Raw genomic sequence first — 15816 nt, forward strand, 5'->3', positions numbered from 1 at the left:
AATCAAATCCATGAATTATATAATTATAATGCATTTTGAGTGCTCACTTAATACCCATGATGACTGTGATGAACCCTAAAAATATTCAGAAAAAATAGAGTATTTATGTTTAGAATGTGATATCAGAGCCTTGATTACTGATAGAGATAAACAGAGAATAAAGAGAGAATAAAAGACATTCTATTCTCTAGAATAAAAGAGTACCACATGGCTATATGTTAGGAAAGTAGTCTGTTTGCCAAAGAATTCTATTATTTGCTGAAGGAAGCACCTTTTTAAGTTTATTTTTCTTCACAACTTAAATTAATGGAGTTTATATACAAGAGCTCATAATAAATTCCATTTTGGAGGAGCAGTAATTTCATGTGGAAATTTCCTTAGTGCTTTTCTTATGGTAAAATATTGTTCTAAATTATAAGCCAGGTTCAATTGACTATAAAAAAAGAAAGTCGAATATTCTTCTAAGTAGTAAGACATGTCCATTACAAATTTGAAAATGGACATTAAAACAAGCATTAAAAAATTCATGAATTTCTAAATAGATTAAACTCATGCAAATGTGGCAGCTATAAAAATTAACTTTAATATACCACCTTATGAACAGGTATCTTGGGCTACAATCTCTCAATCTCTCTCTCTCTCTCTTTCTTTACTCTCCTTTCTTTTTTCTCTTTTTCTGAATACTCACTAGGCCAAAATGGGCTTTTAAAAGAGTTTTGATACATCTTTTTAAACTTGAAATCATTATGGAAATTTGTTGTTTTCATGCAGTATATTTAAACCTCAAAAAACATTTTAAGTCCGCAAATCTACAAAAGAAAAAAGAGACAAATATGTGCAATATGTAAACAAAGTTGGAAGAAACTTTGGACTTGGAGGGCATGATAGAAATAGGACAACCACAAAAAAGAAAAAGGTTGGTTGATTAGAGTTAGTTTCTGAAGATTAAATGATGTATTAGAATTATTTCATGTACATCTTTCCAACATGGTAATGTATGTCCAAAAAGATAACATAGTTTGATTTACATGTGGGATGTATACGGCAGAAGGAGTATTGCTAGCACAATAAAAATGAGAAAATTCAGATAATCTAAAATGACATTTAGATTGATGTCACAGGGCAGACATGGCAAATAGGGCAAAGAGGTCTGAATTCCAAAGAGACACAAACCTTCCCAAAAGAGACCCAGGATACAGAAATTCTATCCCCTGAGGCAGAGCAGTCCTGGTCAAGGGCTGGAAATGGAGATTGTGGATGGAGGAGAGGGCTGACTACAAAGTAGCAGAGAGAACATTTTGTGGTGAAAAAAGGTTCTAAATCTTGACTGTGGTAGAGGTTACATTATTATATGTGCTTGTCAAAGTTCATAAAACAAAATCTAAAAAGAGTGAGCTTTAGTATATGTAAACCATACTTCAGTAAGCTGAGTGTTGAAAAATGTAATAAAATAATTACTACTATAATACCCGTAGTCAAGTGTTGCTATCACCAAACTTTGAAGAGGTTTGAGCAAATTTTGTATATAAAATGAGTTAATTCTCAGAAGTCATTAGTTTTGTTTTCTGTAGTAAAGAGATTGGAATATACATTCTTGATTGGGGAATTAGTTCAACAGGTGTTTGATGAGCAACACGTTTACGAAGCTGTTTACCATTTATCAAGTGCTTTCAGTTCTCATTTAATTGTAAATACACACCTGGGATATGTTTACAACAGAGGATAGTGTATTGTACTAGGATCTTAATTTGTAAAAGTGACTGAAGGATCACATAGAGAGGTTAATTCCATTGAAAGAAGATTTTAAAAACAGTTCCCCCAGAAATGAGAGGCACAGCAGGCCATGCAGGACCACACAAAGTCTATCACATGAAGAAGTCAGTAAGCAGACAGGGGAATTGGGATTCTGCCTTTATGACTATGGTGGCAGGATGTGACTAGGTCGAGATGTCCCTTATGGGTAATAAGGGGAAACAGGCAGGTTAGGGTCACTGGCTGGGGAATTATAAAATGACTTTCTCACTCTGTGAAAGCTACCTTGCAATGAAGATATTAAGAACTTTGGCCCTGTGACCCAAAGGACTTTTGGAGAGCTTGGGAATAATCGATGTCAAATAGCCAATACAGAATCTAGAAGCATGGTTAATACAGATAGATATTATTTCTGTCATATATAGGGAAACTGAGGCTTAGAGAAGTTAAACCACTTGCTTAAAAACAGACACAAAGCAAAGAGCAGAGCCAGTTTTGGAATCAAAGTCTTATGAGACATGTTCAACAATTTTCAAGTTATCCTCCCCAGACACACATGTACAAATCTACACTGTCTACATGTAATAAAAACAAACATTTTGATAAAATTCATTCAAATATACATATAGTAGGCACTGTTTGAGATCCTGGAAATAGTGAAACAAAGTCTCTTGTTTTATTGCATGGAATAACTAAATTAACAATAAAGAGCTCAGTTGCATGAGCATGTAATCTTCATATTACCAATACTATGTTTTCCCCAACTAGTCTAAGAATCTCAGATCAAAATACTCATTATTTAAATCCGTCTATTTCTAAATCATGCAGGCATCTTCTTTTTTTCCGTAAGAAGAGGAAATACCTTTTACATCATTTATAACAATGACAGTGACTAGTTTTTATATGTTATCAATACTTACTGTGTGCCAACAGGCACTCTTCTAAACACTTTAGGTATATTGCCTCCCTTAATTCTTACAAAAGTTTTCTGAGTTATGTACTGTTGTTACATGTTTTTTTTACAGATGTGAACCAAGATGCATAAAATATTATTTAAATAGAGATAGAGTTGAGATTTGAACCCAGGAGGTCTGTATCAGTCCTTAGTCTTAACTACTACATTAAATGGCATTCATAATATCCTCGGACAATATAAACTCAGGGTCACTGAGAATCAATACAATGAAACTTGAAAAGTAGTATCCCAAGACACCTTAAATCTAGTGTTCATTTCAGAGAAGATGAAGAATTAAGCCACCCAGAATCTCTCAATGGTATGATAGATTGAGCACTAAAAAATAGTCTGCATGGTTTGAGAGGTAATATGGCTTGGTTGAAAGAAAAGAGGGCTTTGGATAACATAAATTGTATTCCAGATTCTCATATATTAGGTCTATGCTTTTACAAGCTACTCTAGTTTCCTCATCTCTAAAAGGAGATAACCATCTTCAGGGTTTAAAGATTAAACATATATTACATAATAAAGTAGTTGGTGCAGTATCTGAAACAGCAATTAATATCAGTTACTTCCATTGCTTCTTAAAGATAGCTCTAGCCAATATTTATCTTTAAAGCGTCACTTTTGTTCTTACCACACCAAGCTACATTGTTTTTCATGAAATAATAAAATAGTATTAGTGGCTTTTCTTAGAACAGCATTTTAAGGAGTTACTCACCATTGATTTAAAACAAAACAAAGCAAAAACGCCTCATGAAGAGTGTGGAGACAAAAAAATAGGGACTCTCACTTCTCAGTTAAGTGAAAAGGTGTTCTGGTTTACTTCTTCCTCTATACTTTTTAGAAAACTGTAATAGCTCAGGCTGTCCTAACAAAATACCATATACTGGATGGTTTAAACATGGAAAGTTATTTCTCACAGTCCTGGAGGCTGGGAAGCCCCAAAATGGGTGCCAGACCATTTGGTTCCTGATGAGAGCTTTATTTCTGGCTTTTTTTTTTAAATCGAAGTATAGTTGCTTTATGATATTGTGTTAATTTCAGGTATACAGCATAGTGATTCAGTATTTTTGCAATTATATTCCATTATAGGTTATTAAAAGATATTGGGTATAATTTCCTGTACACTATACAGTAAATGCTTGTTGCTTATCTGTTTTATATATAGTAGTTTATATTTGTTAATCCCATACTCCTAATTTATCCCTCCCCCGACCTTCCCCTATGGTTACCACAAGTTTGTTTTCTATATCTGTGAGTCTGTTTCTGTTTTGTAACTACATTCATTTGTTTTCTTTTTTAGATTCCACATATAAGTAGAATCATACAGTATTTGTCTTCTCTGTCTGACTTATTTCACTGAGAATAGTATTCTCTAGGTCCATCCACATTGCTGGAAATGACACTATTTCATTGTTTTTTATGACTAATATTCCATTTTATATATATATATATATATATATATATATATATACACATATACACACACACACAAACATACACACATGTATATACATACATACCACATCGTCTTTATCCATTCTTCTCTTGATGGGCACTTGGGTTGCCTTCATGTCTTGGCTATTGTTAATAGCGCTGCTATGAACATTGGGGTCCATGTATCTTTTTCAATTAGTGTTTTCTTTTTTTTCTGGATATATAACCAGGAGTGGAATTGCTGTATCATATGGTAGTTCTATTTTCAGTTTTTTGAGGAACCTCCGTAATGTTTAACGTAGTGGCTCCACCAATTTATATCCCACCAACAGTGTTTGAGGGTTCCCTTTTCTCCATGTCCTGGCCAACATTTGTTATTTGTAAACTTTTTGATAATAGCCATTCTGACAGGTGCAAGGTGATATGTCATTGTGGTTTTGACTTGTATTTCTCTAATAATTAGCAATTTTGAGCATCTATTCATATGACTGTTAGCCATCTGTATGTCTTTGGAAAAATGTCTGTTCAGGTCTTCTGCCCATTTTCTGGTAGGATTTTTCCTTTGATATTGAGTTGCATGAGCTGTTTGTATATTTTAGTGATTAACCCTTTGCCAGTCACATTATCTGCAAATATTTTCTCCCATTCCGTGAGTTATCTTTCCATTTGGTTGATGGTTTCCTTTGCTGTGCAAAAGCTTTTACGTTTAATTAGGTCTCATTCATTTATTTTTGCTTTTATTTCTTTTGCCTTGGAAGATTAAGAAATTATTGCTGCGATTTATGTCAAAGAGTGTCTTGCCTATGTTTTCTTCTAGAAGTTTTATGGTTTCAGGCCTTACATTTAGGTCTTTAAACCATTTTGAGTTTATTTTTGTATATCATGTGGGGAGTGTTCTAATTTCATTCTTTTACACGTGGCTGTCCAGTTTTCCAAGCACCAGCTATTGAAGAGACTGTCTTTTCTCCATTGTATATTGTTGCCTACTTTGTCGTAGATTAATTGACTTTAGGTATATGGGTTTATTTCTGAGATCTTCATTCTGTTCCATTGATCTGTGTGTCTGTTTTTGTGCCAGTACCACGGTATTTTGATTACTGTAGCTTTGTAGTATAGTCTAATGTCTGGGAAGGTTATACCCCAAGCTTTGTTCTTTTTTCTCAGGACTGTTTTGGCATTCAGGGTCTTTTGTGGTTCCAAATAAATTTTAGAATTATTTGTTCTAGTCTTGTGAAAAATGTTCTGGGTATTTTGATAGGGAATGCATCAAATCTGTGGATTGCTTGGGTAGTATGGCCATATTAATAATAATTCTTCCAATCTAAGAGCATGGGATATCTTTCCATTTCTTTGTATCACCTTCAATTTCCTTCATCAATGTTTTATAGTTTTCAGCATATAGGTTTTTCACCTCCTTGGTTAAGTTTATTCCTAGAGGGTTTTTTTTTTTTTTTTGGATGCAATTATAAATGGGATTTCTTTCTCTTCCTGATATTTCATTACTAGTTTATAGAAGCACAAAAGATTTCCATATATTAATCTTGTATCCTGCAACCTTACTGAATTCATTTATTAGTTCTCATAGTTTCTGGCTTCTTCATGGCTTTCTGATGGCAACCTTTTTCCTGTGTTCTCACATGCTGTTTCCTCGGTGTGTGGGTGTGCACAGGGATTGTGAGAGGAGAGGAGAGGAGAGGAGAGGAAAGGAGAAGAGAGAGACAGAGAGAAAGAGAGAGGAAGCTAGGTCTTTGATGTTTCTTCTTATAAGGACACTAATCCTATCACGAGAGCCCTACACTTATGATTTCATCTAACCCTAATTACCTCCCAAAATTCCCATCTCAAAGTACAAAAAACTGTGGGTTAAGGACTCAAAATATGAATTTTGAGGGGAAACATTCCATCTATGAAAAACTAAAGGCCAAATCTTTTCATTATTCTCTTATTCGTATGTTCGAAACATAGAGCTTTTGACGTAAATATTTTAGTTGATGAAATATGACAGGGTACTTAGCAGCTTGAAAGGAAAGCTTGAGTTAAATTAAATTATTTACAGGTTTTACCTTATATATTGACTTCTCCAAATAATTTTATTAGAATGAATCATCACTTTGAAAATCAGGATGACTCATCAGCAGAATACTACTTGCATACTATGTCTATAAAGATCTTGGAGCTCAAAATATATCAATATGTATTTTAAGTCTATATAAAAACAGAATACATGTCTTAATCATTTGTTTTCCAGAGTGATAGAGTATCTACATGCCTGTTTGTATTTACTTTGTTGAGTATATGTCAAGCATCAACAGACATGTAGAATATGCCTATAAGTGACCTCCATTTTCCCACATATTTAATTTAATCTCTGGTTGTTTACTCTCCTTATTAGAGACTTTACATTTTGGGGGTCATTTTTGTTTGATTGTTTTTCTCATTCTGGAAAACTGATACATGATTTTCACTTGTTCTTCCTAAAAGTTAATTGATGTATAATACTGATATGGACACTGACAACTGATCATGGGAATAATGGTCATTGGTCAAAATAATAAACCAATAACCTGGGAACCCGATTTCAATAGAAGTACAATTTAGAACTTTGTGGATTTCTAGATAGGTCTTACAGTAAATTGAAATACAAACACATTAATTTTGAAAACCAATTTCCAGAAAATATGTAATTTTTTCTCTTCAATCACTTTTCAGCTTCAGAGAACCACTTGATATATACCATGCATATATTAGGATTGCTTGGCTTGAAAAGTAGTTAGCTTGGTACTTTTAAATAGATGCAGTTATTTATAGAAGATGACCTTCCACTTTCATTTGTTATGGAAGAAGCCAAAGTGCCATTGAAAACTGCTCAATGGCCTTTGATAGAAACCATCATCACAGGAGCAAAGCTGAGGGTAGTTGGCCTGTGACCAGTGTCACAGCCAATTTTGCTACTGCATTAGGAAATATCTTTTGGAAGCCAGTTGTCATAGATGCAGATGCGGTTTGTTGGAAACAATCCATGGCACACTTTGATCAGTGATTTTAAATGGCTGCCAATTTCAAAGTGCCTCCTCTCTAAAAATAAGAGCCTGGTTGATATTAAAGAGCAAGGCTACAGCTCATCCAGGAGAAGACCAAACAGATCCACATTGAACAGCTGCTGATGGGAGAAAGTTCCTAATGACCTTTAGAATATCATAATTGTGCCACGGCACTGATTCATAGTTGATCTTTTAAAAGCCTTAAAATGTCCATTGGAAAATCAGATTCTCAGAATTTCAACTATGGAATTTATGATTGCAATTGGAGAGAGATGGCCAGATTTCCTAGTCATATACCTAAAAATAAATGAATAAATAAAAGTGGAGCAGAGGAAGATTAATGATTGCTGAGTAAGCGAGGTCAGTCAGTGCTTATATGAATACAGGATGGAATTCTATCTCATATCATTAATGTATATTCTAGGATTAGTGACATCTCACTGAGAAAGGATATCACTCCATTGTCATACAAATATCATAAATAAATAACACAAAAGTTTACGAAGTAAGAAAATGTTCTGTGAATTTTGATTATGTAGCTAAGAGAGATTACAGGTATGGTAAATGAGAGGCTCTTAGAGAAAATGTTTACTTTTAAGCTACCCATATGTTTTTGCTGCTTTTAATCAACAGAGGCATGTGAGATGGCTAATTCAAGTTAAGTAAGCCACCTGGAACCGCTGAGCAGCGATTTCCCTGCTTTATTTCCCTTTCTAAACCAATAAGAATGAGCATAAAATGCTCATTCAGAGAAGATGGCTTCATTACCATAGTACCCAAGTTTATAACCTGAGAAAATAGAAATACACTTATATCTGGGTGTGTTTTTGTTTATATACAGTTGTCCCTTGGTATCTGTGGGGGATTCTTTCAGGACTCCCTGAGGATACCAAAGTCCATGGATGCTCAAGTCTCGTATAAAATGGTGAAGTATTTGCGTATAACCTAGACACATCCTCCTGTATACTTTAAATCATCTCTAAATTACTTATAATACCTAATACAATGTAAATGCTGTGTAAGTAGTTGTAATACAATGTAAATGCTATGTAAATATCTGCCGGTGCACTGCAATTGCAAGTTTTGTTTTTTGGAACTTTCTGGAATTTTTAAAAAATATTTTGATCCACAGTTGGTTGGATCCATGATTGTGGAACCTCATGTAGATACAGAGGGCCAACTGTATGTATATATTCATACATATATAAGTATGTATATACATATCATTAAAATATACACATTTATGTTTCAAATGTGGGCAAAAATAAATATTAGACATTCAATTTGAATCATAAATGACAGTAATATGGAGATCCTTTCAATTCCTAAAGGAAAGTTTTAAACTATACACTTTATAGCTATATTATCCTTATATAAGGAAGAAGAAAATTAATGGGGAAGAGTTGGAGAAGAAAGGAGATGGGGAAAGAGGCAGATGTATTATTTTAATATTTTTCAAAGTATGAAGATGTAAGTATCACCTCATTTACTAATATCCATTTATTCATAAAATATTTATTGAGCACTTACCATATGCTGTGTACTGGTCTGGGCATTGGTGATACAACAATAAACAAATGGAGAAAGCCCTCATTTTCATGTAGCTTAAATTTTGTGAGGATAAATAAACAGTAAATATTTTCATATATGTGAGATAATGATGAAGAAAAAATAAAGCAGGGAAAAGGAAACAGATAGCCAATGGAAGTTATGGGAATTGGGAGTGCTATTTTTGAGAGAGTAGATAGGGTAGTCCTTTCTGAAAAGGTGACATTAGAGCAGCTACCTAAATGAAGTGAGAGAGCAAATCCTGAAGCTGAGAAAAAGCATTACAGGCAAAGAAGTCATTATGTACAATGGCCCTGAAGAGCAGGCTTAGTATATTCAAGGGATTTCAAGGAGTCTAGTGGCTGGAGTCAAGCAAACAACAGAAAGAGTGATAAAAGATCAGGTAGTAGAGGTAGTGGATGACCAGACTATGTAGGACATTATACACAAAAACATAAAATTCATGTTTTGTTCTGAATTAAATTGTACTGCATTGAGACTTCTGTGTAAAATAGTAATATGATATATGTTTCATAGAAATAACTTTGGCTGCTGTGTGGAGAATGGTAAGTAGAGGAGGTGAACTTTGTTCTCTTTTTTTTCAAGACTGTTTTGGCTATAAAAGACCTTGAAATTCCACATGAATTTAGGATTAGATTCTTTTTCTGCAAAAAGTTCAGTTGGCATTTAGATAGGAATTTTAATAAGTTTTTAGATTGCTTTCAGCTGTATTGACATTGTAACAATATTAAATCTCCCAGCCCATGAACATATACTGTCTTTCCATTTATTTAGGTCTTTAAATATTTTTTTTCAAAAATTCCTTGTTGTTTTCAGTGTACAGTTCTTGCACTTAAACATTTTTTAAAGTATTTCATCATTTTTTAATATTACTACAAATAGATTTGATTAAAAATTTTTTCTTTCTGATTGTTCATTGGCATTGTGTAGAAATACAACTGATTTGTGCATATTCTTCCTGTATCCCATAGCTTTGCTGAACTCATTATATCTAATACATTGTTTCTGTAATCCTCAAGTTTTCTATATATAAGATCATGCTTTCTGTAAAAAGATAGATTTAATTATTTCTTTCCAATCTGAATCTTCTTTTTCATGTTCTTACCTTGTTGCTTTGGCTAGAACTTTCAGTAAAATGTTGAACAGAAGTGGCAAAAGTGGACGTTGTCTTTCTTTCTGATCTTAGGGAGAAATAGTTCAGTCTTTCTCCATTGAGTATGATGTTAGCTGTGAATTTTTCATAGGTGCCCCTTATGATGTTAAAAAGTACCCTTCTATTCCCAATGTTTTAAGTGTTTTTATAATTAAGATGTGTAGGATCTTGTCAAATGCATTTTTGTGTGTCTATTGAGATGATTTTTTTTATTTGTTCTATTAGTATAGTGTATTACATTGATTTTGCTTTGTATGTTGAACCACTCTTGTATTTCTGGGTTAAATCCCAATTGGTCATGGTGTAAAGTTCCTTTCATATCCTCAGTTTGGCTTGCTAGTATTTTCTTGAGGATTTTGCAATTCAAAGGGATATTGGTCTTTGGTTTCCTTTGCCTATGATGTCTTTCTCTAGCTTTGGTATCAGACTATTAGTGGCCCCATAGAATGAATTAGGGAATATCGCCTTCTCCTCTATTTTGTGAAAGAGCTTGCAAAGGATTGGTGTTTATTTTTTCTTCAAACGTTTGGTAGAATTAACCAGTGAAGTTATATGGAATTAGCAGTGTGCTTTAGAATGAAAAATAAAGACTTTTTTTCTTATTTAAAATGATACATTTTAATAAAAGCAATAAATTCGGCACAATTATTTACACTTTTTTACATAATACCTCTAGAATTTGGGGTAGCCTGTCCATTACAGAGATAATAAAGTGGCATGAAATGCAATTATTGACTGTAACAGAATATCACCAAATGTCAGATTTTCTTTTTGCTCTTACTTGAGAGGTATTTCATATCTTCTGAGAAGTTGTATACACGTTTAGAGGACTAGGAAGAAGAAATAAATACCAGCACACAAAGCTGATATTCAATATGATTTTACAAACAGGCTGATTTGTAACGAGACCCAGGTGCGGCTGCTTGCAGCTCATGTGCCAATAATTCGAGAGGCAAGTGTCGGTAGAAAAGAAAGGTGCTTTAATCAGCAAACCAGATTCTGTTCAGCCATGACAGTTTGTAAAGGGAAAAGTGGAGGGAAGAATCTCAGTGAATCATCGAGGCAGGAGGTTTGGTTCTGTATCATTCTCCATTGCGTGCAGACTGGCTGACTCTTCAGATATTATGTTGCCTGAATGATCTGCCTGCAGGATTGCTTAGGGGGGATGTTGGGGGTAGAGAGCTAGTCATTTTTTAACTGCTTAATTCGTCATTCTTACTTCTTTTTATCTAGGAAAAGAATCAACAGGTTATACAAGGCATGGTGTGCATTTAGGAGAGCATAAGTCAGGAGTTAGTTTCAATTGCTTAGTGATCTCATTCCTGTAATTAGGTTCTTTTAAGGTTAGAGGGAAGAGAAATGGGCAAACAGGAAAGGGGCAAAAGAGCTGCTTTCAGATTTACAAATAAGCTATCCAAAAAATACTCAAACATAACCCTCAATTTATCTGGAATTTCCATTTATCATGCTGCTCACCTTTTACTCCCTAATCAGTCAATCAGCAACATCATTCTAGCCAGCCTACATTATTTCTGCTTAAACTCAAGTTATTTATACATTTTTGCATAGAAACACATCATTAATTTGGTAATTTACCTCTAGATGACTTAAATAAAAGTAGATTTAGAGAATAGCAATGACTGTCCCTATTCAACTAGCCTCTAAATTCTGTTAGATCTTAATAAATCTGGAATTAATTAAAAGACCTGTTAGTAAATCTGTGAAATATTAAAGCCAGGCACGCAAATCTTTGCTCCTGGCCCTCAAGTCACAGAAAGACAGGTAACAGTTGCAGAGGGCATAAAACTGTGTTTAAGAGGAAGCTGCTATTCGAAGCATGCAACAAAAGATTTACACTTACCTCTTCACAGCTCTGTTCAAAAAGTAATCTAAAGAATAGTTTCAACAGTAAATCAAAGGAAATAAAGTTGATCACTTAATGTATCACGGTAACCGAAAGTGGGGTCCAGCTGCTCGCAGCTCAAAAGCCAATAAAGAGGCAAGGTTGGTGGAAAGGAAAGTTTGCTTTATTTCAGATGCCGGCAATGGCGGGGGGTGGGGGGTGGGGAAGGAGGACTCCGGTCCAAAGGATGATTCCTCACCACTGACAATCAATGGGCAAGAGCTTTTATAGATGGAGGGAGGGGGCTACATGCAGAAACAGCAGTCAGCTCTGACAGTCATCTTGAAATTGGTCATGCGGTGTTCTGACTAGCGTCATCTTGATTCTTTTAAGTACAGTTAATCTTCAATTCCAGGGTCATTTTGTATCCATTTCTCTGAGGCCAGTTCTCGGAATTGTGGCAGCTTATGTCATGGCTACAATTGGTCATCATGTAGTTAACTTCTTCCACCTGGTAGGGGTTTCAGTATCTACAACACAGCTCACAGGATATGGCTCAGAATATTACCTATAGCCCTTGAGAAGGAACTAAAGGTCCTTGACTATGCTTAATGACTAAACTATTATTATTTGGTCTCCTTTGACTGTTTTACTTTGTTTCTGCATTTTCTCACTTCTCTGATTAAACTTATTCTTTGGCTAAATTTTTCCACAGACTAAAGGCAGGCTGAGGACATGTGGGTCAACAACCATAGGGTCCTGCTCCGTTTAACTACCACACTTAATTTTCTCTTCTTAACACCTACCTTTTTCTTTTCTTAACCTCTGATATAAAGGAATGAATATAAATGTATACTGTTTTCCCTGAACTTCCCCTTTGTACCTAGCTCCATTCTCTGTTCACACACCAGGCCGTAATTGCCAGGATAAATCACTTTGACTTGGTCCAACCCTGAACAAAAATTGTAAACCAGGGAAAGTTTATTTTCAGTGCCTCGTCAACTTCCTTTCTATCCCTAATTGACTTCTCATTCAATTCTTAATTTCTTTGTCATCATGTCACCTGATTGTACCTTAAGGCCAACCAGTAAAAGTTTCTCCCAATATCTATTTGCTCTGGATAAAGCTTTATAATTTAAGCATTTTTGCCGCTGAAAAGTAATTTTCTGTATCTCATTGACGTAAGGTCCTCCACCTCAAATTAGATTAAAAATTATGTCAGTTTCTGTGTTAAGATGTTATTTGTGATATCTACTGAGACACATTTGCAGTTTATCACAGAAAACACTTTTCACCAGGGGTTATTATTTAGGGTTCACAGACCTCTTATAAAATTCAGAATGTTCATAAACTTGGGTGGTGGCAACAAATTACATCTCTCTTTTCTCTGCAATGTCACTGAAATTCAGCATTTTCTTCTATTATAAAAGTTGACAACAGCCTAACGCATTATTAGGACTGTGATTGCCTCAGTGACAGAAAGATGGATATTGTTCTAATTCATTATAGCTGTTGCAGCTAAATGGCACTGATGTTCATCACTTCTTAAAAATTCTGATAGCAGATTCACTGTTATATGTTTTTAAGCAAGTTAACTGCTATGTGTATATATATTACTATATCACAATTTTTAATATTTTGATAATTATGTCAGTGGTTTTCTTCCACTGCCATTCCATGTATTTTATTTTATGCACTTAAAATATTCTTCTTTCTCTCTCTCACACACACACTCGGACAAATGAGCTCTCGAGAGGCAAGTCTGACACTTTGGCACAATGACTCCTCTCTGGTCCCCAGGAAAACTTCCTGCTGTCGCGCACGGGAGCCTCTGTGTCCTGGAGCCTCCTCCCACCCTGCCTGGCCTCCGGGCTGCACACCCAGGCCTGCTACTACGAGGCGGCTTAGCAAACACCTCCGAGAGAAAGTCTCCCCAGCGCCAACCCCAGGCCGCTTTCCCGAAGCTTTCAGGCAGCCTGGGGTGATGGGGGAGCGACCTGAGGGTAGCCGAAGGTCAACTGCTTGGCCGCAGGCGGCCGGCGCCTCGCCGCCGTGGGTGGGTCGTGGCTGTTTCCCCAATTTCGATCTTCGATTGGTCCAGCTTGGCTTCTCCAGGGCGACCACCCAGAGGCCGCGTTGTTGGGGGATACGGTGGATTGTCCACAGTTAGAAGGTCAGGTACCCCGCCCCATGTCAGGTCAAAAGTCCTGCCGCGGACGTTTCCGGCCGCGAGGCTCCTCCCGTGCGCCGTGCGCCGTGCGCACGGCGCTACATAAATGAGGCCCCTCTGCTTCCCTGCAGCTGCGGCCCGGCCTTGCTAGCGGCTGGAGAGGGAGAAGGCTGGATCCTTCCGTTCGCGGGGGCGTGGACCCCAATGCCACGGTCTCCCAGCACGACAGTGGCTCGGAGGTACTTGAACTTTTCTTTTGTTACTTTCGCCACCGTTCTCTTCCGGGCCCGCTCGCCCTCTGCTCCTGGGAAAGCATGGGGAGGAGTAGAAGCCAGCTCCAGACGGGGCTCCGTGCAGGGCTAGTCATGGGGCTCGGAGTTTGGGGCGGGGGTTGGGGGGTGTTTGCATCTTTAAGGAATCACTCCCCAAGCCACCACTTGTTTACGATCAAGGTTGGGTTTTCCAAATTCCTTATCTGAAATGGCATTTAGAAGCCAGCAGTGAAGACGTGAACTCAAACTTTCTCCCAAACGCATGGGCAACGTCTCCAAGATAGTCCTTTCAGAAGAGCTGAGCTTGTGGTAGGCCATTAATTCCCTTCAGGTGGTTCGGCGAAGCTTTTCTCTTAGGCGTGCCGGTGGAAAGGCTCTCTCAAAAAGGCTCCTCGAGTGAGGTCTTCCCCCAGACGCGTTGGGACGTCCATGGCAGAGTGGGTAGCCACCTCCCTAAGCACATGCCAAAGGTGAAGGCAGCCAACCCGGGGGTAGCCCAGATAGTAAAACCCACAGAGTGAGAACAGAAGGGGTTCCCATGGAAATCCTCCTACTTGCTGGATATCCCATGTGCTGAATATTTTATATTAAGATATAATAATTAGCAGCAGGTGTGTTATGGAATGAATTGGGTTCCGCTGCTCCCTGCTTACAAAATCAGTATTCACAGGTGTTGATAGAAAACCAAGATGTCTTTAATCAGAATACCAGCAATCTGGGGAGATGGTGGACTCAACGTCCCCCCAAAACCGCCTCTGCAGATTCTGCTCAGCCATGAAATCTTTTAAAGGGAAACAGGGAAGTAATCTGTTAATCATTGAGATAGGGAGTCAGAGTAGTCACCATCCCCCACTGTGTGCAGGGTTGTCGACTCCTCTTGATCTTCCTCTGGACGTTATCTTGTGCACACAGTTTGGTCACACAGTTTGTTAAGGAGATTACTGAAGGGGAAGCTAGGGAAGAGGTCTGGTCATCTGTTAATTATCCTTCATTTCTACTTTGATCTACGGTAAGAACCGACAAGTTAGGCAAGGTATTGTATGATTAAAAGATTGGAAAGATGTGCTTGGGCGGGAGATGAGTAGAGCATGGTTGTATGAGTAGATGTTGTATGAGTTGTCTGGTTTAAAATGTAGTTACAATATAGGTTTGCTAAAGTGACAAGAAAGGGGGCTTCCTGCTGAGAGCAGTTTCCTGCAAAGAGCTGCTTACAGGTGTACTACAACATCGAGGGGTGTGGGTGGATTGGCTGGGCTTAGAAACCGCCACTCTCTGCAAGTTCTTTGAAAGAGATTTTTCTTCCTTAGGGAGGTGAGGTGGGTGGGAGGGAGGAATGGCCTTATATCTGGGAGCTGGAAAACTGGCTTTTGGGAGGTGGGGATGGGGGAGTAATAGCAGTTACTGTCTGAAACAGGTAAAGCCCAAACACCTGCTCAGCTGAGCTCTGGTAAGCAGGGGAGGGAAATCTTTCCAAGAATTGCCAACACAGTGGCCACACACACACACACACGCGTGCGTGCGATCTGTTTTTCACGTAAGTTCTCACTTATTCTTAGAACTTCAAAGAATAACTCTGATGTGATCCATCAGCGGAGGCACACTTATTTCAGAACATGACTTT

Source organism: Delphinus delphis, chromosome X (assembly GCF_949987515.2).
Source record: "Delphinus delphis chromosome X, mDelDel1.2, whole genome shotgun sequence".
Classification (NCBI taxonomy): domain Eukaryota; kingdom Metazoa; phylum Chordata; class Mammalia; order Artiodactyla; family Delphinidae; genus Delphinus; species Delphinus delphis.